The sequence below is a fragment of the Leptonychotes weddellii genome, chromosome X (genome assembly GCF_054177405.1).
Source record: "Leptonychotes weddellii isolate Sample4059 chromosome X, ASM5417740v2, whole genome shotgun sequence".
Taxonomy (NCBI): Eukaryota; Metazoa; Chordata; class Mammalia; order Carnivora; family Phocidae; genus Leptonychotes; species Leptonychotes weddellii.
Genome location: NC_138385.1, coordinates 105737659 through 105762869, shown reverse-complemented (window position 1 = coordinate 105762869; position 25211 = coordinate 105737659). Strand labels below are relative to the sequence as shown.

Genomic DNA, 25211 nt, shown 5'->3' with positions numbered 1-25211 from the left:
TGGCGTTTTACATAGTGAAGCCACCGTGTCAGCTTGGATCCCTATGTCAGCGTGTAGAGAACATGCATGTCCTGGGGACACATACACCTTTGTTGGACTAAGATCCTGGGGTTGCTATTTGGACCCTGGGATCACGACCCGAGCCGAAGGCAGATGCCCAATGACTGAGCCACCCAGGCGGCCCCCCTGGGGTTGTTATTAAAACTGGCCTCCTCCAACTGATTTAGGGGAAGAACACCGAGCCTAGTTGATTTGTGTTACGTTTTGACCCCTTTGAGGGCTAGCAAATGGTGTGTTAGCCTAATCCAACCCAGCGATGGGAGGACAATGCCTGTGGGTTCACACTGAAATTCTCCCAAATCGAACTCAGCCAACATGATCTTCTCTAGCTGCCGATCAAGAGTCGGAAGACCTTCCGCCTGATTTTTCAGAGGAGATTATTTTCATGCTCTTTAGAAAGCAAAATAAATTAGTGAATTCTGAGAACGAGTGGGATAGATACTCCTTGGAATTGTCCATTTCTGTGGCATGTGCAGGTGGTCCACTTTATGCTTGTGTTTTGCCCACTATTTGTGCTCTTATTTATTTAATTCTTTAATTCTACCTAAAATGGAATATACCATTGGCACTGAAATTAGGTTGGGGTTGGCTCACTGGAGAACAGTTACAGACCCAGGATGGGGTCACGAGAAATGAGAAAACCCACCCACTTCTTGCATTGGGTCCTTCCACTACCCAGGGTGGCATACGAAATCTGAACTACTAAGATATCCTGAACGGACTCGCATTTAGGATTCTCCCAGGAACATACAGTTCATGGCATGTTTCAAGCTTTTCTACTGAGTTACAAAATCTGCTGGGGAAGTACAAAAGATCTCACAGAATTAATTCTATTTACGTCAACATCAAATCACAATACAGTGTGTCTGCTTTTCGTGGCGGGAACTGATTCTTTCATCTGCCGTTGCTTGTATCTTAAAAATGTATAAATTGACTTATCTTTATATACATTTCCCTACTTGTCATTGGTCCTATTTTGAGGTCCAAAAGGAGGCCAAAAATAATTGGTTTGAGAAGGGGATGACTATAGGAAAATGCCTGACCTGACATCCGTGTCTCTCATCAAAAGGAGGCAGCATCACTAGCCTGATTTGTCCATTTGAAAATCAGAAATTGTAATGTTTCTAAGCAAACTGGAATGGATGAGCTGGGCTCTGTAGGTCAAGACCATAAAAAGTCAAAGCATTTGTTAAAGCTTGAACACAGAGTCATAATTCTGAGCATGCCTCTTCTGAGTTCAATGTACAATTTCCAATCTTTAAGCTCAATTTTTTTTGGAAGAGTGGCCTTCTCTTTCCCAAACAACATACTACCAATTGCACATTCATAGACTTGGCAGGAAATGCCAGGCTAGTTTGATTAATGCTAGCAACCAAAATGGAGTCTCCATTATGTATGGGAATTTTGTGCATGCATTTAATCATCTGGACCTATGCTCAATCCCTGTTGTCTCTCTGTGGTGCCTGGACAGGAGCGTTGGAAGAAGAGGGAAACTTCGTCCTGCTGTGGAGCCGGCGGGGTGCAGGTTTGTGTTGATGGCTCTCCAGTTTTGTTCTGGCTCGGAGCAAAGCTACAGCTGTTTGCTTTATCACCCCAGAAAAGTGAACTTTGAGTCTACCACCCTCATTTACAACCAAAGCGAGGCATGGGATTCCCTCCTGGACGATCTCCAAGTGTGAACTTGGTGCAGGAAGATACAAGTGTTTGGAGAATTTTCAAAGATATTCGATGAAAAGCAAAAGAACCACTGAGCACCCACAGATGGTTCTCAGAAACACAGAATCCGATTTGTGAGGCTCGGGGAGCCACTCGGGGAAGCTGGGAGGTTTGCGTCAAGAGTGCTGAGCATTATGCAGCCGACAAAGGACGGATGGACTTACCCATCAGGAGCACAAATGTGAAGCGTCCTCCATAGAATTAATGAAATGCCACCAACCACCTGGAAAATCAAGAGAGAGAGAGAGAGAGAGAGACTTCTTTATTCCCCAGGGAGACTAGAAACCACACAATACAGTAACAGTAACACCGAGTGAATCTGTTTGCATCCTTAGGATAAATTGATGGATTTTTACAGATAAATCAGAATTAAGAACTCTTACCATAAAGTAAATACTCACAATCTATTTTGGGTAGTGGCTGGGTTTTTTTTTTTTTTTTTTTTTTAAGGTGGTCTACCATGCCCCAAATACAAGCTCTGAAGGATCAGATACGTGATTTGCAAATATTTCCTCCCGTTCTAAAGATTGTGTCTTCCCTCTGGTGGATCATTCCTTTTGCTGTGTAACATTTTTCTTTGAGGCAACCGTCCTTGTCTGTTTTTGCTTTTGTTGCCTGTGCTTTCGGTGTCCCACCTGTGAAATCATTACTGAGACGAGCATCAAAAAGCCCTTCCCCTGTGTGTTCCTCTGAGTTTAAAGGTTTCAGATTGCAGGTTTAAGTCTTTAATGCATCTTGAGCTAATTTGTGTGTATGTGTGGGGGTGTCAGACAAGGGTCCAATTTCATTATTTCGCACGTGAATATCCAGTTTGCCCAACAGTGCGTGTTGAAGGGAACCACGCATTCCCCACTGTGCATTCATGGCTCCCTTGTTGAAGACCAGAGGACCGCATGACACGGGATCCAAGATGGGGCGATTGCCAGATCATTCTCCGGTGGCCCAAACACATCCAGGCAAGGGAACGCCCAGATGTTTCTGCACGGTCCTTGAACCTACATCTGTAACTGGAACTCATTAAGTTCTGTCCCCACACCCTCTTCTCCACCTTTCCGGGTCTGGCCCTGGGCAATTCCAGGCTAATGGTTGACTTTGAGTTAACTCCCTGCTCTTTTGAAACCCACACTCATTCCCACAGTCCTGGTTTTATCTCCGTAACACCATTCTCTTCTCTCCACCGACCCTGTGCACTCCCCTAATGCAGGCTTTCCAGAGCCTACGAGTGGTCTCCCACCTAACCCCCTTTCTGCAGGACTGCCAGAGCAGTCTGCCCAGAACGCGCACCACCCCAGCCCAGGAGAGTCCCTCTCCTCGAAAAAACACACAACAACCAAAACATATTTTTTTGAGCAATAAAACAATATTTTTAAAGCAGTAAGACAAAACAAAAAATGCCAAATCTCCCTAGTGAGGGGCGCCTGGCTGGCTCAGTCCGTGGAGTATGAGACTCTTGATCTCACCGTTGTGAGTTCGAGCTCATGTTGGGTATAGAGATTACTCAAAAACAGAACTTTTTAAGATTTTATTTATTTATTTGAGAGAGAGAGAATGAGAGACAGAGAGCATGAGAGGGAGGAGGATCAGAGGGAGAAGCTGAGCAGGGAGCCTGATGCGGGACTCAATCCCAGGACTCCAGGATCATGACCTGAGCTGAAGGCAGTCGCCCAACCAACTGAGCCACCCAGGCACCCCAAAAACAGAACTTTTTTTAAAAAAAGCCTCCCCCCGCCAAAAGAAAACCTTTCTAGTTAGTCCAGCTTCTAAAATTGTTTGTACAGATAATTCCCTTCATTCCATATGGATGGCTAAAGAATCAGCTTTTAAATTGTGCATCAAGAGTGATGGTTTCCCTTAAAATCTTTGTGAAATGTGACGGGGATGTCACTACAAATAGACACGGGAGACACTGAGTCCCCATATCAGGAGGTCGGACTTGGATGTCCAAACCCTGAGTGCCTGCACGTCGCTGTTAATTACAGATGAAGGACTCAAGCCTGCAGAGCTGCAAACACTGGAGAGCCAGTGAGCAGAGCAGTGGATGGTAGAGGTGACGAGCCCAGAGCGTGGTTCACGTCTCCCAGGCATCCGTGGACAGACCCAGAGGCTCAGAACCGAGGGAGTCATCCTCTGTCATCCCCCGAAATCTATAGCCTCCTTTTTCTCTTGCACATTGATCTTGCCTGAAATATACCCCAACCTCTCAGAGCTCCTCCTGCTTCAAAACCAGGCACGGATCTGTGTGTCAGGGGGCGATTATCCCCTTGGTAATGCCATCCTCCGGGTCCCTTCCCTAAATGTTTCAAAGGTCTTTCTATTGTGGAGCGCCATGCTCACTTGCAAAGCTAGCCGATCAGTCCAGCACTACTGACCTGAAATGAAGAAGGAATCCGGCCATTCCACGGGGCACTCTACAGCCCGGAAATGGCCTCACCACGGTCTGGGTGTTTTGCACAGCACCTCTTGACTGAGCGGGGAAGCTTCGCATGACGGTGTGTGCGTGTGCGTGTGTGCGGGATGAGAACTCTGTGTGTAGCAAGCACAGAACAGGGGCATGCCTTTCAACCCCCAGGGTTGCAGGACCTGAGGAGAACCTAGCTCTGGTAGCCCGAAGCCACAAGACCCTCACCAGACGTAGGGGTCTCTAGAAACCTGACATCCGTGCTGGTCTGATGAGCTAGGAAGTCTTCCCACAGTCTTCCATCTGTTCTGGTATTTGCTTCTGTGTTTCTCCACGTGTGCAATTAAGACAAAGAAAAGCCACCAAGAACTTCGTGGGGGATGATCCTCAGAGGGGATTTTGGGAATGACAAGGTACTCTGGGTGACCCAGGAATAACCACGTGACCTAGAGATGAGCAGGTGTGCTGGGTGACCTGGGGAAAATGAGGTGCTCTAGGTGACCCGGGGATGAGCGGGTGCACCAGGTGACCTAGAGATGAGCAGGTGCTGGGTGACCTGGGGACCAGCAGGTGTGCTGGGTGACCTGGGGATGAGCAGGTGCACTGGGTGACCTGGGGACCAGTAGCTGTGCTGGGTGACCTGAGGACCAGCAGGTGTCCTGGGTGTCCTGGAGATGAGCAGGTGCTGGGTGACCCGGGAATGACCGTGTGTGCTGGGTGACATTACAAATCCACCAGGTTTCCTGCTCCAGGCTTCTCTCTTTCCACAAGCTAGTGGACTATTGAGGGGGAGAGAGGCAGGAACTTAAAGATTGGGTGACGTCCTTAGCAAGCTCTTGGCAAGGACCATGTCTCAATCACCTGTATTTTCTTAGGGCTTTTACTTTCTTATCTTATTATGGAGAAACCATAGTCCTCTTTCTTTCTTTCTTTCTTTTTTTTTTTAAAAGATTTTATTTATTTATTTGAGACAGAGAGAATGAGAGGGAGGAGGGTCAGAGGGAGAAGCAGACTCCCCGCCGAGCAGGAGCCCGATGCGGGACTCGATCCCGGGACTCCAGGACCATGACCTGAGCCGAAGGCAGTCGCTTAACCGACTGAGCCACCTAGGCGCCCCACCATAGGCCTCTTTCTAACTTATACTAAGTGTGTTCCCCTCCATTTCTCTGTTTCTTCTTTCTTCTACACACACACAGTGATGCACACAGATCATCATATTTTACTGATTCCTGTTTTTTGTTTTTTTTTTTTTTCAGCCTTACATCCTTAGTACCTAGAGCCTGGTATATACAAAAGGTGCTGAATAAATACCCATTGCATGGAAGGATCAGTGAATGAATGAGTAGTTGTGATCCTGAACCTGGATTAGAATTCTTTCTTCACCATTCCCTGTGCTCGTGACCTTGAGAAAAGAGCTGGGACATCCCAGGTGTCCATTTCTTCACCTACCAGACGGTGACAACGTTACCCCATGGGACCCTTGTGCAGTACGGACAGAGAACGGAGCCTGCCTCCTTGAAAACACACCGCAGCGGGCAAACATGACTTCTGTGGGTTTGGACAAATGTATAATGATATGTATTCAGGATTATGGGATCATACAGAGTAGTAGGGCAGGGAAAACACTGTGTGATACAATGATGGGTACCTACCATTATATATGTGTCTACACCTACAGAACATACACCACCAGCAGTGACCCTAAGATCAAGTATGGACATTGGTTAGTGACCATGCATCAACATTGGCTCATCCTTTGTAACAGGTGCACCAAATATCCCAAATGCACAAAATGTAAAGAGTAGAGGAAAATTGTGTGGGAGAGTAGTTGGGAACTCTTTCTACTATGTGCTCAGTTTTTCTGTAAATCTAAACCTCGACTAAAGAGAAAAAGACTGCTAATTATGAAAAAGAGTAATTAATGAATTCTGTGAGTGCCATGAAGGGTAGGAATGGGGAGCTGCTCTGAGCTGGGGTCCTGGGTGGGGGGACACGATGTGTGAAGATACAAACAGGTGTTCACAAGGCTGGAGGTCACAGATCAATTCTCCACCACGCCCTGGCACCTGCAGAATTTAATAAAACTCAGAATAAATAGCACGAATTGCCCACCCAGGCCACCCTGGGAGCTCCACAGATAGGAAATGACAGGTGTGTGACCATACCAGTGGGACAGAGGGAGGCTTGCGGACAGAGAATACATTGCCTTGCCCCCAATGCAAAATGTGCATAAAGGGGATTTGGACTTTAAGCAAAGCCGCACAGGAGAGCTCTGGCACGGAGGAAGGAACCCCTGGTCATGCAGATGTAATTACATCCGGTGGCAGCCAGATGCTGGCACCCCGTTGCACATGATCATTCCCATTTGCCAGAATCTGGGTTCCGGTGCTGGCCCCAAAACGCTGGTGTGTGGAGAGCACAGAGGTGGGGAATTCACAGCAGTTGCTATCACCTAAGGCACGCATCCCGCCCTCCACGGCTCTGGACCTCGTCATTTCTAATCTTTGCAACCCCGCTGTGAGGAGGAAATTAATACCGTCCCCTCACCAAGACCCTGGAAGCCAGAGGATGTGCCCGGGTCCCATGGCTGGGTTCTGTCCTTTGTTGTCATCGTGAGTCTCTTAAACCCGCCCAAATTCTGTACCCAAATATTCGGCACATATTGAGAGAGCATGTGGTTTTCTCCTCTGTGTTAAGAACTCTTTCCCGATTGTTGAAAGTGCTTGCCCAACTTTGCCTTCCTGGCATCAACCGAACTTGTGAGGAATGTTTAACGTTCTGTGTGCATTTGGTGTGTTAAATTTTTATATGCTTTATATGCAGGGGCAAATAGAAATTTCGGGGACATATTCTGAGTCTGTGCAAACATCCTGTTTTTTCTGGCTCATCTTGGCTTTCACTGGCGGGTCTGTGCCATAGCCTGCCTGGTGATTTTGTTTCTTTGTGGTGTCTTGCTTCTTTTGCAGTGATTTGTTTTCTGGGTATTTGTTTTTCTGACGAGATGCTTGACGTCTTTCTCGGTTTGGCAGTGGGCATTCTTCATGCTGGGATGAAGCCAGTCCCACGCTTGCTTGGGGAGGGTCTCCTCTGACCTGCCTGCACTGGCATTGAGATTAGGAAACACTGATGCCCACCTTTGGCTGGTTCTCCAACGCCCTCAGGGCAACATCCAGAGACTGCGTGCGTTCTTATAACCCTTATGGGTTTTGTCTTGACTCTTCCTTGGTTTCCAGCCAGCTTGGTGCTTTAGGGCAATGTCTTTACCTCTCAAGAAACCAGCCAATGACCAATGACCACCATTACTGAGGAATGCTGCCAGTTGGCCCTGAACAATCCCACAACCACACTGGAGTTAGTCCATGAAGGCTGTCATGTTTGCAACAAGGCGGCAGATTTGTATTTACCCAAATGAGCTAACAACATCCATCTACACCATAACCTGCACACTGATGTGTATAGCAGGTTTATTGTGTCCAACGCGGGGCACACACAACACCAACCAACCCATTGTTAGCTAGAGTCACCATGCTGGATGCTAGATCTTTGGAACTTACCATATCATTAAACGTTTGCACCTTTCGACCAGCATCTCCCCATTTCCCCCCTGCTCCCCCGAGTCCCTGGCAACAACCATTCTAGCCTCTGGTTCCATGAGTCTGGTTATTTCAGATTCCAAGTGCAAGTGATACTGTGCATTATTTTTTCTCTGTCTGACTTATGTCACTTCACATAACACTCTCCAGGTCCATCCATGTTGTTGCAAATGGCGGGCTTTCCTTCTTTCTCAAGAGACTGAATAATATTTCATCATGTATACATACAGATTGGGAGTTTTGACGGACATTCCAGAGTTTAGAAGATCCCACTGGACTGAGGTCTGAGCTATAATCAAATACACACTATTTATATACAAATATACAATATTTATATACCAATGAGTATAAAGTCCCATTCTCTAACAAATGCTTTGTGGAATCCCATTTCATCCTGTACTTCCTCTACTATCTGCCCCCAACGCTTTTCAAAATTCAAACTATATACTTAAGAAAATGTGAAATGCACAGATGTATCATCAGGACCACGAATTTCTGGAGAAACAGGTAGAAAGTGTGGACAGAGCCACCGCATCTGCTGGCCTCCTGGTGGAGAGAACACAGCAGTATGGAAAGTGTGGTTGACAGGAACCACACACAAACGCACGTGGCTGCCTCCCCCCGCCCACACACACACACACTGGCCTCAGCAAGAATCCAGGGACCTGCAGTGACTTAGATTTGGAATCTGGTATGGTGCCATGTTTCGTCCACTGGCAAGTGACAAATAACATCTTGTGGAAATGGGAGGGGTAATGAGTGGGTGTTTCTGATCAGGGTGCGTACGTGCCAGGGATGACGGTGGAATCATCCTCCCATCGAACGGCAAATGCAAAGGCGCAATAGCTTGGTCATTATCATGGGAGGAGATGGGGACCGCTGGGAGAACGGGGCAGGAGAGGGCCTGGGAGCACAGCCAGGACAGCACGGATCATGACAAAAGCCTGTGGTTATGATTACAGCCCTGCCCTGCCAGCCCCATCCATCCTCTTCCTGCATTTGTCTGCCATGTTTTCTGGCACCAATCATCTCCATTAGGTTCCGAGCACCACATGGGTGTTTGGGGCAAATAATCCACAGTCTATGCCCTCAAAGAATTGAAGGCTTTGGGGGATAGCAAAGGACAAGGAAACCAGGAACATCTGTATCTTCCTGCGAATGACACAAAGTAAGATTTCAGAGCAAAAACAACTACATTTCACAAAGAAAGCACTTTGATCCTTATCCAAGATCCCTCGGTAAAACTTGACTTTGCTGAATGAATGAGTGAATGAATGAATGAATGAATGAGTGAGTCCGGATAGATGGAGCAAGAGTTTAAATAAAAGTGGTTTGCCAAGATCTGGGAAGAAAATGATACATGAAATTTGCCATCACCAAAGCAGAATAACATGGCACCCCTGTGTGTGTAAAAAGTCAGAATGGAGAGCACCGGGTGATGGATGGAAGTGTTCAATCACTAGATTGTACCCCTGTAACTAATATCACACTGGATGTTAACTATAGTGCAATTAAAATAAAAAACTTGATTAAAAAAAACACATTCCAAATGGGAAAAAAAAGCCAGAAAGGAAATACAGATCAGAAATCCACATCCTAACTGGAGAGAAGCGAAAATGTGTAGACAGTACTTTGAATGTTCATGCTGAAGCTGGGAGTAAAGCAGGAGCTAACTGGGTCAGGGTGCTTGTTGAAGATAAAGTGGAATTGTGTGTTGGTGTTTGAACTTCCCCTTAGAAGGATGAGCACATCTACCTGTGGTGTGAGTGGACACCTGCCGGATGTCCTTTTGAGCTATATAAATAGCATGCACCTGCTCATACACACATACTGAAGACATATCTTATACTACACATTTTTCTAGGGTCTAGAGACAGGTGTGTGAATAAAGATGATCATATCAGCCACCTCGCTGGGGAGGCCAACCTGGGAACATGCAATTTGAATGTGTTTTTAGAAAGATGCCCCTGAATGGCTTCTCAACCGGAGGCTTAGAGGACACAGGACCAAGGAACCACCTTGGAAGGTACTGGAATGGTCCAAGGCATTGGTGGCACAGATAAAAAGGTACTCACTGAGACAGCAGCACCCTGATGACATGCTGGAAGAGGAATGTCGACTTGAGATGCCTTTAGGAGACAGAATCTATAATTCATGAGAAGAATTTAGTGATGCAAGGGAGACCTCCACAACCCTACATGAGGCACTTAGGGGGACAGTAGGTTCCATTGGCTAAGATCAGGAACACAAGAGGGGAACTAGATTTGGAAGGTGAGGCAGATGACCATCTCAAGGCAAACTATAGAAATAAGCATGTATGATGCTTCTTCTGGGGCCAGGAGAAGACCCAAAAGGGTCAGTTGGTTTTGCATGCAGTGAGTTCCAGGGATAACGTGGGCACATGGGGTTTGGAACGTAATGGCAACCACAAATGTGAGCATGTGGGCAATGAAAAGATAACAGGACCAGACCCAGGAGCCAGGGACCAGAGTGCCAGGTGTGGAAAAGTGATCAAGACAGAGCTTGCCAGTGCCAAAAACGTGAAAACGTAGAGTCACCCTATGACCCACCCATTCTACTCGTAAATATATACCTGCCCCAAAACTGGGAATAGGTGTAGGAAATAAAACTCCCACACCCATCTACATAGCAGGATTATTCACGACAGCCAAAAGGTCGAGACAACTCAAATGTCCACGGATGGATGAACAGATAAGCAGAATGTGGTCTAGCCGTACAGCGGAATATTACTCAGGCATGAAAAGGAATGACACTTTAGCCCATGCTACAATGTGGACAGACCTTGAAAGCATTAAGTAAAAGAAGCCAGACACAGAAGACCACACATTGCATGGTTGCATTTATACGCAGTACCTAGAATAAGGAAATCCACAGAGAGGAAAACAGTACTGGCGTCCAGGGGTAGGAGGGAGGCGGGTGGGGAAGGATACTTGATGGGTGCAGCATTTCCATTTGGGGTCATGCTCTGGCACAACAGGTGGTCTTTGCACAACATGGTGCACGTGCTCAACACCACTGAACACTTTGATTTTTTTTTTATGTTATACAAATTTCACACCAAGATAGAAAAAGAGAAGAAGCAGAATGGCTAGAGTGGGTGGATGGGGATCGGCAACCATAAAAGTGACTAAGCTTTAAAGTAAGAATCACCAACATGGGGGCCCCTGGGTGGTTCAGTCAGTTGAGCCTCTGACTCTTGGTTTCGGCTCAGGTCATGATCTCAAGGTCGTGAGATGGAGCCCCGCGTCAGGCTCTGTGCTCAGCATGGAGTCTGCTTGAGATTCCTTTTCCCTCTCCCTCTGCTCCTCCCCACCTCCCCCCAACTCATGCTCTTTCTCTAAACAAATATATAAATAAAATCTTTAAAAAAAAAAAAGGTACCACCAACGCCACAAGGGGGTTAAGAAGATGCAGACTGGTGCTCTTTGTATTTAGTGATGGCGACATGGTTCACCTGGGTGTATGCCATGTCCTGTGGAGGCAGGAGCCAGTGTAAGAGGCACGTGTGGGACAGGAGGAAAAAGGGCAGTGATGGCAGGGAAAGGATGGGCTACAAGGGTGACGTGTTCATTTCAGAAAGGGCAGAACTAGACCATGTGTACAGTTAATGAAGAGTCCATTGGGTGACGCACCAACCAACTCTGCAGTCATTGGTCCCAGGATGGACATCTAGGGCCCCTCTGGGAAGATCAATGAGTACGCATCTCCACCCCCCACCACCATGATCCACCCCCAAGGAGATTTTCAGGTTTGACTCCAAGTGACTTGGCTCCAGGACACTATGATCTGAATATTGCAGGAACACACAAGAAGACACAGCCAATTGCACCAGCCATGTCAGAGAAGGCTTCACGGAGCGGTGGCATCTGTGTCGGGACATTTAGTGACTTCCTCATGGCTGCTTGCCATCACAGGGTGCCACAGATCAGAGGGCGTAAGACAAGAGACGTGTCCTGTCTTGGCTCTGGAGGCTGGAGATGGGCAGTCCAGGTGTGGGCAGGGGTGGTTCCTCCTAGAGGCTCAGGGAGAGTATTCTATGTGTGCCTTCAGCAAGCATCTAGTGTTTGCCAGCCATTGCTCATGGTCTTCGGCTTGGGGACACTACACCCCATCTGTGCTTCCAGGTCCACATCATGTCCCCTGTGCGCCTATGTGTTCACTCGGACTTCTCTCTGTTGGTGTTTATCTCGGTCTCTTCTCTTCATCTTATAAGGATATCAGTCATATTGGACTTGAGCCCACCCTCGTGATGTCACCTTGATGCGATCATCTGCAAAGCCCCTATTTCTAAATAGAGTCACATTCACAGGGCCTGGGGTTTAGGATTTCAGCATTATTTTGGAAAGAGACAGGGACTCAATTCAACCCACAGCAGGGTGGAAGGCGTACGAAGAATCTGGACAGTAGACAAGTGGAGGAAAGGCATTTCTCCACCAATGAACAAAGTCAGTTTGCTGTGCCAGGGGAAGAGATGCAATGCAGCATCAATACCTGAGTGAGAGGGACAGGAGGAAGCGAGTGCTGGACGAATAATGTGAGAGCCATGAGAAGTCTGCAGACACCAGCCTGGCTTCTTGTTTACTACTGAATGAAGAGTCCCTCCCATGGTGTAAAAGCCTGGCTCCCTCTCTACCCCGTTGCTCCCATGGATTTATTGTGGTTTTCAGCTGGCTTGCTTAATGGCCTCTGACCATCTGGTAGTAATCAACACGCAAGGATGGAGTCGTTATTAAAACCGGCAGACTATTATGTGCGGTGTTGTCTTTTGAGTTCTGCATTATTTATAGGTGTGGGGCCCGTAAGTGTCATACCCCGACAATCCAGAAAAGAAAATCTGGGGAATAGTTAGGTGAGCCATGGGGGGCAGAGGAGGTGTGAAGCAAACAAAGTCATGGAGGCATAGCCAGCCCCAGGCAGTGTGCTGAGGGACGCAGAGCTCACCTCTGTGTTGCCATACCTTCCCAGGTGATGATGTGGATCTTTTCCCTCTGTCCCCTTCCTGGTCCCTGGTATGCCAGGTTCTCAGTAGCCAGAGACTCATCAGAGGAATATTATTAGAATGGAAAGTTTCTAAGAATGAAAGTGAAGATCAGGCTTCAAGAATGCTGGTAAACACAACACTAATAGATACATTGCGAAGACCATTCACAATAACTATGGACATATCAGCTGATTAAAAGGAAAAAAAATTACTGATCATCAGGGAAATAGAAATCAAAATCACAATGAGATATCACCTCATACCAGTCAGAACGGCTAAAATTAACCACACAGGAAACAACAGGTGTTGGCAAGGATGTGGAGAAAGGGAAACAGTATGGAAAACAGTATGGAGGCTCCTCAGAAAGTTAAAAATAGATCTACCCTATAACCCAGCAATTGCACTACTAGGCATTTACCTAAAGGATACAAATATAGTGATTTGAAGGGGCACGTGCACCCCAATGTTCATAGCAGCAATGTCCACAGTAGCCAAAGTGTGGACGGAGCTGAGATGAATGGATAAAGAAGATGTGGTCCATATATACAATGGAATATTACTCAGCCATCAGAAAGGATGAATACTCACCATTTGCATCGACATGGATGGAACTGGAGGGTATTATGCAAGTGATATAAGTCAATCAGAGAAAGACAAATACCATATGATCTCACTCATATGTGGAATTTAAGAAACAAAACAAATGAGTGAAGAGAAAAAAGAGACATACCAAGAAACAGACTCTTGACTCTAGAGAACACACTGATGGTTGCCAGAGGGGAGGTGGGTGGGGGATGGGTGAAATAGGTGATGGGGACTAAGGGGGGCACTTACCATGATGAGCACTGAGTAATATATAGAATTGTTGAACCACTATATTGTACATCTGAAACTAATATTACACTGTTGTTAACTATCTGGAATTTAAATAAAAACTTAAAAGAAAAAGAATAAAAAATATTACCTTAATCTCCTGGGTAGACCAGAAGTCACCGTCCTAACTTGTCTGATGGCTGAATTTCCATTATCGTGCAAGGAAACAGTGGGCTCGGGAGACTCTATCCACCGACAGATTTACCTAGGAGAGTCACATTGGAATGGATCTTTTCACAAGCCAGAACACATCACTCTAAGATAGGGTTTATCATGTATGCAAATGGGAATTTACAGTTTTAATGTTGAGTAGAACTCTTTGCTTAAAAAAAAAAAAAGAAGAGTCTCCTTTTTATAAAAGGGATTGATGATGCATTTCACAGGTGTTGACCCTCACTTGCCAACAGAGAAAGGGTTGGCTATGCAGGGACATGGGCCCCGGGGGTCAGCACAGTAACCAAGCGCAGGGGGTGTTTATAAGTGGGGCTTCCTATTCCTCATCTGGAAGTCAGAGGACTCTGCAAATGGTCTCCAAAGCCTCCCCCATTCTTATATTTCAGGTTTTCATGAGTTCTCCGTGTTTTTGTGAGTTGGTGCCACTGCCCAAAGCCCAGAGTGAGTCCTCCTGGCCACCAGATGGGGCTCTGCAGACAGGATTTTCTCCCTCTCAGGCTAATTTGGGCTTATTTCCCATGTTATTCATAAATCTTTTCTTAATACCTCTAATTCATCTTTGTCTTTCAGTTTTGAGTGACTGGTTCTGCTGTTCCTTCAAAGGGGTGCCCCGTGGGGGTTTCATTTTTCTTCTTTTCTGTTCTTTTCTAGTCAAAAAGCCCCTCCACTCCCCAAAACATCAGCTTTCACAGGGTCTAATGGGTGCTCCAAAACAACATTTCCTGCACGGATTCCTTGTCTCTCTCTAAATGTTCTAGGATGTTTCTGTTAAGTGTCTTAACTTTCTCAAAATTTCATCATCCCCCAAATCAGGGATGATATCTGTATGTGTGCCCTGGCCCTGGGGCAGCTTTAATCAAGTACCCCAAACTTGGTGCTTAAACTACAGAAGTGTATCCCCTCCACCAGCTCTGGAGGCCAGAAGTCTGAGATCCAGGCGGGGCAGGGCTGCTGAGATCCAGGCGGGGATCCAGGCCATGATCCTTTCTGAGGCTCCAGGGGAGGGTCCCTCCTGCCTCTTCCAGTTTCTGGGGCTCCAGGCATCCCTGGGCTTGTGGCCATGTCCCTCCGATCTCTGCCTCCATCTTCACGTGGCTCCTTCTCTGTGTCTGTTTCTTACAAGGACACCTGTCATTGGCCACTGTCATCCAGGACAACCTCTTCTCAGATCTTCCACTTAATCCCATCTTCAAAAACCATATTCCTAAATAAGACCCCATTCTCAGGTTCCTGGAGGTCAGGATGTGGATCTGTCTTTCTGGGGGGCCACTATTCACCCCACTACAACATTAAACATATGTTGCCACTTCTTTAACATGGGCACTGGGCCCTCAGAACGGGGTCCAGCCATATTGCCAGAGGTAGTCTTCTGGTTTTTGGGTCTTCATCTTTTCCTCCATTCCCTGTATCCTGTCCTCACCCTTTCTACGGGCTCACCTGTGCTGGTCCCCACTGCTTGAAGCCAGAACCCTGCCTCAGTTTCCTACCTGCTCTGTGGGACTCCTAAGACCCTCCCCTCTGAGGTTCTTCTCCTACCTGACTGACTGGGTTTCCCACTGCTTTCTAACACTTCTATTTTTGTAAACTAAGTGGTTTTTTCTTTTTCTTTTTTTTTTTTTTTTTTAATACGTGTGCCTTGATAAATTGCACAATACCACCACCACCTCCTGCCTCCTGCAAAGTTCTGAATCTCGGTCAATATACAGCAATGTGAACAATAGAGAGATAAAAGAAGTGTTTCACTTCAGGGTCTCAAAAGCCTGCAGTGACATTTATATTCAGCAGTGGGGATAATGCGGGTCAGCCGAGGCATGGGCAGGTGATCCTATTGTCACTGTGTGAGCCAGTCTAGACTGAAGCATTGTCTGAGTAGTTAAAGGTCACTCACCCCGGTCAAAGAAGTGCTCGGCCTCAGCGTCAGAGTTCACTGAGAACAAAACAAAACAAAAGAGCAAAAAACAAACAATCCACCACCTGCTATTCTGTATATTCAGATAAACCTGGTTCCTATCAGGTCATTGAGAACAAAACAAAAGAGCAAAAAAAGAAACAAACAAACACCCGGTGTTTGCATATTCAGATACCCTGGTTCCTATCAGGTCTAATCCTAAAATTTTTTTAGGGGCCAAATCAGAAAACTATATAAAAAACCAATACTTAAAAAAAAAAAAAAATCCTTCATTGACTCCTACAACTGGGAAGAAAACACCACAGTCTGTTCATGAACTTCATCATCAGTCAGTTGTTTAACAAAAACGTATTTATCCCCTGGCACTTGACGGATATTATGAGAGACCGACAAAGATAGAAATTCTATACCTGGTTAAAAAAATTCACAGTCATGACAGGAGCATGCAATTCCTTCTTCCATTTCAAATCAATGTGATTGAAATCGTTTAAGGTGTTTGGTTCATACAGCTGTTCACATTCCAAGGAAGTTTGTCAACCTGTGAATTCATTACGGTCTTATTTCGCAGCGTTACACAAATACGAAATAAATACCCTCACGTGCTTTGACTTTTTGACAGTGGAATGCAATCATAATTACAAACGGAGAATAACACCAGTGACTTTTTTCCTGGCAACTGCCCGTATAATGATTTGGGACCTATTAAAGGAACAATGTAGTATAGTGAGAAAAATCCTACGTCAAGGCGAAATCACATAGCACTTCTTTATATATTATGGGAAAGACTCAGAGGACTGGCAATATTCTTATACTTGATGAGATGAGAGCATAAGGTCAAAACTGGGGTTCTGTGTTCGTTTCTACAGGGAAGGATATTTCTTTGATCTGCTGTGCTCTTGAATTGTCACTGTGGATCACTGTCATTCCAGAATTTCTGGGTGCGGAGTGTACAGCAGGGCAGAAGTCAAGCCGTATTAGCAAACATGCTCATTTTCCAGAGGGACTTTCCCGTGGGCAGATAGGGGTGAGGTGCCCTTCTCCTTCTTGTGCCTGCTTATATTATTTCATTCCCGATTTTGATGCCCTCATTTGACGGTGCACGGCAGCAGGACTGACATGTCAAGCTCTACCTCACCATTAATGCTCAGCATCTCTGCTGTAGCTACCCTACAGATGTTTTCCTGATGTCTTTCCTGCCGAGAAAATACCCATGCAGCTTTGCTCCTCCAAAGGGAATTGAGAAGCAAGGAGTTGACGCGGGCATCGCCTGAGGGCTTGTCCCTTTTAAAAAAGTTGTACCTGCCCCTCCCCGCCTCCTATCTTCATGCTATGTTCATTTCCATCAAAAGCAAGCCAAGTGGAAAATGCCTTCCCCTCTGTTCAGTTCACAGAGACGTGTCAAGACCTGCAACTGACTTTTCCAGCTTTACTCAAGGTTGTGAGGGAGAAAGGAACGGATGAGTCACTCCTTCCGAGGACAGCAAGCAAGCTATCAACTGGGGATCTGACCCTTTGAGACAAAGGAAGTAGGCGTTGGGCAAAACCTGCAAAATCCGATCTGAGCAAATCCAGTCCTTGTCTGAAACACGGCCAAGTGGACAGCCGCCATTAAAGTAAAGCAAAAGATGATCTTGACAAGATGAACCCAGGAAACCACGTTTTATGGGATTGCTGCAGATAAGGAGAGAGGGTTAAGGTTTCTTGGAGGCATGACTTTTGTACCAAGTTGGGAAACCACAGATCCCCACAGGGGACCACTCCTTGCAAGTCTGTCACCGAGGTGCAGAAAAGAGCTCAGACCCAGATACCTTCTCTTAAGTCTCTAAATTTGCGTGAACGATGAGATTAAACTTGCAGGCTTTCTAACTGTGGGGAGGCGATGCTGACAGCTCAGATTACGGGTTTTCACAGCCCCGGTGTTGTGCCTTATTTTTGCTTCTCGGAAACAAGAAATAGGCGTGCATAAATTAACCCGAAGAGATACTGCAGCCAATAATTAGCCACGCTTGCAGTGAAAAGTATGGGGTTGGTAGCGTGAGTTACAGAATATACAATTTTCTCTTGATCTGGTGCAGAAAATACACCACAGATTGCTCTTGTGCCAATCATAGCAAGAACCAAATCTACCAAAAAAAATTTTTTTTTAATGAGAAACCCCCCCCCAAAAAACAAAAACAAACTCAGAACCAAAACAACAGGCACCGTGTGTTGATTAGAAATCCAGATGCGTGTATGTCTTCACGGCCACCTGAGTTTGGGGTCTCCGGGTAACTAGCAATGAGTCCCCTCACTTCCTGTCAGATCCTTCACTTCCTGTCTCTCTATTCATATAAATGACCCACAGTGTGCATTTGAAATTCCTTAAATTAACCTCACTTTTTCAGGTGCACTATTGTGATGTAGTGACTGATGGGCTATTTGCTTCATCAGTGTTCATATTCTTTTTTTTTTTTTTAGAAAAAAAATTTTTTTTAACTAGGCTCCACACAGGGGCTTGGACTCATGACCCTGACATCAAGACCTGAGCTGAAATCAAGGGTCAGACGCTCAACTGACTGGGCCACCAAGGCACCCCTCAATGTTCATATTCTTTGCAGTGATATTCCTGTAAGTTGGAAGAACCCTTTTCCCATGATATTTAAATAGAATTTTAAATGATTCTTTTGAAGCTCTCACAAATCATTTGGAGGTATTTCTCCTTGCCACAAGCTCTGAATAATATCAATACCTTGAGGGATCCTTGTAGGTTTCAGAGAACTTAGTTAAGCATTCTATGAGCTGGAGCATTTTTATGTAGATCTTTCCAAATTTCATCATTGAAACTGGTTTAGGGACATTTACTTTGCTAAATTTTGGTAGTGCATGCTTTTCCTGGAATTGTCCCTTTAATTCTGGTTTCCAGAGGCATTTGCATAGACCATCGCAAATCACCTTGATTTTCGTGATTAGTGCACCATTTCCAAGTCCGTTTTGGGTATGTGCACTTTGTCCTTCTTTTCAAATTGCTTCCAGGGTTTATGTGAATTTTTTGATTCCAGAAAACTAAGTCTCTATATTGCACACACTTCTTTTTTTAAGACTTATTAGGAACACAGAGAGAGAGAGCACAGAGGGAGAGTGAGAGGGAGAAGCTGACCTGATGCGGGGCTTGATCCCAGGACCCTGAGAAGGCAGATGCTTAAGCAACTGAGCCAGGACCCTGAGAAGGCAGATGCTTAAGCAACTGAGTACACCCCTACTGCACACTTCTTAAAAAAAATATTTATTGGGCATCTCTTTCAAACCACGCAGTGTTCTAGAAGGTGGACATAAAGCAATGGATACAATAGCATCCACTTAGTGGCTACTGATAGTGATACAGCTGGTGAAGTGTATCAGTGGGCAAGTACCGAAAATAAATGCGTGTCTGTGCACGTGTAGGAAATGCATCACATGTCGCGATGTGCACTACCAAATCTTGGTTAAACAGGTTGAACAATTAACAGTGATAAAGAGTCTGTGACAAGGTAACATTTGAATGCAGGCGAGAGAGGGCAGAAGTAGCCAGTGATGCTCATCTCTGGGTGTCCTAAGTTCTAGGGAGGAGGGGGGCCTCCAGTGCAAAGGCCCCGAGGTGGATTGCAATCCCTGCACAACAAGGAGGTCCAAGTGTCTGAAATGGAAGGGACAAACACGTAGCTGTGTCCATGTCACTCAGACCCCTGTAAGGCTTTGGGAACAAGTTTCGATTTTATATTCCCCGTAAACGATCTATCATTTCTGCTCTTCATCTACATACCCATGTAGTAAATTCCTCCTTTACTAATTAAAAAAATCATTTTCTTGCTTTCTTGAAACTTATGTTTCTCTTTAAAAATTCCTCAATCTGGTGCTCCATTCATTAGATAAAAACTAAATTCATTCCAAAACAGTCAACCCCCCTTGGCGCCCAGTGAGAGTAACTTTTGCCATGTCCCCCAAATTTCTGAAATGGTATTGATTTCCATTCTTTTCCCTTACCCAAAGCCCTTTAAAAGAGAGTTTTAAAATGCCAGTCCCATAGTAGCTTCGTTTGTTAATTTCTTGTGATTAAATTCTAACTTCATGACATTATGGCCAAAAATATGGTTAATCATATTTATACTGTTTGGATTAATGATGTTTTGATTTTGAGCTAATATATGGTTTAAAAAAAAACCATAATGTGTATTTTATGGATATGGATTTGATTATACAGCCATTAGATTTTCCTTCTGCTATATAATTTAAATCCTTAATGTCCTTATTTTCTCCTTTGTCTTCCTCAATCTGCCATGCATAAGTGTCTTAATATGAGTTTTATTTCTGATCACAGAGAAGATGAGGTTATTTGACCCAACACGCCTACTGAAACAAATTGAATGTGCTGGTTGAGCCTATCTTATTAAAAGCATCACCGCACTGATGGGATGGCACAGAATCATCCGCCACGGTCTCGAGGGAGGCAGGGATGCAGAGAAGTAACAGGATCCTCGGAGCCACCTTTTCCCAGAGGGTAGTCGGTGACCTGGTCAAAATTAAACCTCATTTTTAATGTCTCCTCACATCTCCAGAAAGAGAAGACAAAGGCTTTATGTCCTTGTCAGGGTGGGGAGTCTAACGGGGGGGGGGGATTTTCCTGCACTGAGCTACAATTCTGAGGTTCTACCCCAGTGATTCTCAAAGTGTGGTACAGGGAACCCTGGGGGGGGGTTCCTTGAGTCAAAACTATTTTCATAATAACATGGAGTTGACATTTATCTTTTTTGTTCTCTTCCAAGTGTCCAGTGGACTTTTTGGAAGAAATGTGATGGGGATAGAAAGCGGAAGCATCTAAGAGTGTGCAAAAGGATTGGCAAAAATGTAAAACAAAGCTATTTTATCACTAATATTATCACATTATTGAGACTGTAATACACAGAACATCTATATCCTATAGTGTAAGAATACAATATATTCATCATATAATAAGACTATATGTTTTTCATACAGTGAGAATATAATATGCTTACCATAAAGAATGCATTACTTGTGTTAACATGTAATGGTTTTATTATCACTACTTTTATTTTTTTAAGACTTTTTAAATTTATTTATGAGAAAGTAGAGGGAAGATCAGAGGGAGAGGGCAAGCAGACTCTATGCCCAGCCTGGAGCCAGACACAGGGCTCGATCTCAGGACTCTGAGATCACAACCTGAGCCGAAATCAAGAGTCGGATGCTCAACTGACTGAGCCACCAGGCGCCCCATCATTACCTTTAAATATATCAATCAATAGATGTGTAAAAATCCTCTCAGTTTTTTTAAGATTTTATTTTTAAGTAATCTATACACCAAATGTGGGGCTTGAACTCAACCCCGAGGTCTGGAGTCACATGCTCTACCAACTGAGCCAGTCAGGCACCCCCCAAATCTTCTCAGTTTTAATTGCTAATGCAGTAAATATGAATTGACATAAATTACACAGACAAATTTGGGGTCCTCAATCATTGAGAATGTAAAGAGGTTCTAACCTAAGGGGTTGGAGAAACACTGACTATACTCTCAATATAAGAGTGGCCAAGATGCAAACTTGGGCTCCACTCTAATCTGCAGAAGAGAAACATTGGCACTAAGCTAATAAGGCAAAGGGAAGTTCTTGAGAATTTCTAAACATCCATGTACCCTCTTGCAGAGTATTAGGAGAAAGTCACACCACTTAGCTAGCACTCCTCCCCCCAAATCCCAAACTCTAAATTTAATTTAAAATGTTCCTGAATTGATAGTGTCCAATGGCACAGTGATGAAATTTGAAATATCAAAGATACAACAACTTCTACAGCAAAGGGACCTAACTATTCAGGATGAATAACATCATTATATCATGCATTTGGGCTGAGTTTCAACCCCATAGAGACACCCAGAAGAACCAAACACATATCTTCTCTGGAGGAATGTCCCTTTCTTCTGGGCACAAGGAAAATGAGTAGCTCAAATGTAAAGCTTACTAAACCCATAAGGACTTAAGTCACTGTGAGCCAATTCCAGTGGACATGAGACATGGAACAAACAGAGCAACAGGATTTCAGAGGTCTGAATTACTGGCTACAGATGGTAGTGTGACCAACTTGAAGAAAGCAAAGCAAGCTTGATTTGAAAACTCACTTTTTCAAATCAAGCTCCAAGAAATGAAAAATACAAACAGTGACATTTGAAACTCAATGGATGGGGTTTAAAAGTAGATCAGACATAACTGAAGAGAGAATTAGTGAACTGGAGGGCTCAATGATCCAGAAGCCAGCACAGAGGGACATAGAAATTAAACATGTGAAAGAAATGTGAAGAATTGCCGAAGGTACAAGAAGAAGAGTTAATGAATGTTAGAAAGACAGGAGAGGGAGTAAGCCAACAGGAATATTTGAAGAGATGATGGTTGAGAATCAACCAGAATCGAAAAGGCAGCAACCCACATGAACAGAAAATAACATCAGTCTCAGGAAGACTAAAAATAAATGCACACGTACACATCATATGAAATTTCAGAATACCAAAGACAAAAAATAGTCTATTAAAAGCAGCCAGAGAAGAACAAAAAATAACAAATTACAAAGGCTGGATGGTAAGGCTTACAACTGACGTCTACCAAGCAGTGAAAGCCAGAAATACAAGAGACAGAAAAATAAAATAATTTAAGGGTTGAAAGAAAATAGACCCCAGAGAAAATATTTCCCAAAAACGGGGGCTGAAATCAATACAGTTGCAAAAAACAATACCCTGAGAACGTTTTCATGAGTGGACCATCACAGAAAGAAAGTGTAAAGACTGTGCATTAAGAAAATTGAAACTAACCCAAATTGGAACCTGTGAGAATACAAGGGGTGAAGAAATCAGAAACACCGAATGCATAACACAGTATTACTCATGTCTTCTGAAGGTGGAACATCTGGTCATAAAATGAGGAGCCGTGTCTGAAATTAGTGCTTACCAAAGAACACTTTCTGTGGAAAAAGATTAAAAGTAATTTTCAGGGTGTACAAACCTTATACAAGTGATGTTATACTTGATATTATCAATATGTTGATAAAATCGATATATCCTACCCTACGGGTCATATAAATAGTAATCTTCTAGGACCACATAGCTCCATCTTGGTGCAGGCCCTGCTGGGATGCTTGGGAATGAAATGTGGAGGGTGTCTTAATGGATATCATCTACACCAAAACAGAAATGCCAGGAGAAGTCTTGCAGCAAGTGGGCATCCCTCAGAGCCCTGCTCAGCAGCCTTTCTGCTGCACCTGGCACACACACACAAACACACCCACAGAGCCTGTAGGCAGAATGTTCCACTTACTGTTGACCTAGCAATTGACTTGTTAAACCCAGCATATTTCATTTCCTTTCAGATCGGCAGCCAGCTGCCAATCAATGCTGAAAGCCACCTGGTGGAAAGGTGACGGGGAGATGGACACAAAGGTGTATATGATAAAGCACAAATATTGGTTGCGAAGAATGGGGCTTTGGAAGTGAATGATGGCATTCTACCTGTCACATCAGACAATTCTACATGATAGCTTCTTTCCGTTCGTCTTTCTTTGTGGGAGGAAATATTCTATTCTGAGTATTCCCTCTGTTGGCTCACTCATCAGTTTGTTTATTAAAAGAATGAATAGCAATGAGAGACCAATGTCATTGATCTGCCCTTATATATGACATGCTTATAGCTCAATTACTTTTTTTTTAAAGATTTATTTATTTATTTATTTATTTATTTGAGAGAGAATGAGAGACAGAGAGCATGAGAGGGAGGAGGGTCAGAGGGAGAAGCAGACTCCCCGCCGAGCACGGAGCCCGATGCGGGACTCGATCCCGGGACTCCGGGATCATGACCTGAGCCGAAGGCAGTTGCTTAACCAACTGAGCCACCCAGGTGTCCGCTCAATTACTTTTTTTAAAAAAAAACACAACGCCTTTTTTTTTTTTTTTAACTCGGGCGATACAGCCTGAAGGTCTAACCTCACTTCACAACGTCAGCTTTATTCAACTCACACTACCATCTGTACAAGGAGCACAAGAATCCCCATGTCACAATAGCAGGTGCTCAGACACATGGAACCCAGCCCCAAGTCTCAACACTTATAAGGTTCAATTTATGGGAGTTAATTTTGTACATTCCTTGAATCACTTTTGATCACCCAGGATAATCGTATCTGAAAAGATGCAAAATGTTCAACTTCCTTCTTTGAAAACCTAATTTTAAAGGACATTCAACAACTGCTGTTGAACAAAGCGTTTCTCAGCAGAAGTATCTTTCCATGGTGATTTTCACATCAATTTATACAGTCTCATTTCATACAGATGAATATCTTCCTGGTTAAATCTTTGGGGGAAAAATATGAACTGATGGAGTAATACATAAAAGTGGATGACTCCTGAATTTGATTGGCTTTCAATTCTTTGGAAAATCATAGTTAAGTCATCACCACTTTGTATATTCAACCAATATTTACTGGATACTGATGCCGTGTCAGCCAAGAAGAGCAGAGACAAGTAATACATCTCTCTCACACCCTACCACACACATTCAATAATAGTGCTCAGGGGAGCCTGGGTGGCTCAGATGGTTAAGCGTCTGCCTTCGGCTCAGGTCATGATCTCAGGGTCCTGGGATCGAGTCCCGCATCGGGCTCCCTGCTTCTTGGGAGCCTGCTTCTCCCTCTGCCTCTCTCTCTCTCTCTGTCTCTCATGAATAAATAAATAAAATTAAAAAAAAAAAAAAAACTCCAGAGAACCACAAGCAGAATTATTTAAAAAATAAATAAATAAATAAAATAATAGTGCTCAGTTATTGGTCTGTGGTCATCAAGGGATGCCTAGTGGCACTCAAAAAAATGTTAGCTTTTGAAACACAATTCCATTCCTCACAAAATCCATAGCCAAAACTCTGGGAGAAGCATTCCGATATTTTGCCTTAAACTGTGTTTATTCAGACCAAAAGAGATCTTACATGAAAACTCAAAACTGAAGTGTGCATGATCTTATTTTTTTGATATGTGCCTCATAGCTTAGCAAAAAGTTTCCTCATCACCACCACCACCATCATCATCAACATCACCATCATCATCGCCATCATCATCATCATCACCATCACCATCACCTCTATCACCATCATCACCATCATCATCACCATCACCACCATCATCATCGCCATCATCATCATCACTACCATTACCAGCTGCCATTTTGGGCTTCTGGGAGAACAATCTGACCCCAAAGGACCTTCTCCCTCTCTACTTTATTCCAGGGAGACAGTGGTCTGACTGGTTTTTTCCTTCGAGCTGTGGAGCATCCTTGGTGGCCTAGAAACAGCTCAAAGTGATGATCGAAACTCCTTGTGAGACACCGTCTAAGTTGCCTGTTGACAAATAGGTCTGCTCTGAGCATCCTAAATGATTTCCAGTGCAGTTTCTGTTGTTGTACACTCATTTTTTGCCCTGTCACTCTACAGTTCC

The 25211-nt window shown here is 44.5% G+C and overlaps 1 protein-coding gene across 1 annotated transcript in view; it reads right to left on the bottom strand.

Annotated features, from left to right (window-relative positions):
• The window catches only part of LOC115944477 (polyprenol dehydrogenase), a 238927-nt gene that overhangs the window by 23888 nt on the left and 189828 nt on the right, over positions 1-25211 (bottom strand). The window contains exons 8-9 of the transcript XR_014141435.1: positions 13734-13847; positions 1941-1999 (exon numbers count right to left, since the gene is read on the bottom strand). The gene's annotated coding sequence lies outside the window, so the exon portion shown is untranslated. The remainder of the gene's footprint in view (positions 1-1940; positions 2000-13733; positions 13848-25211) is intronic.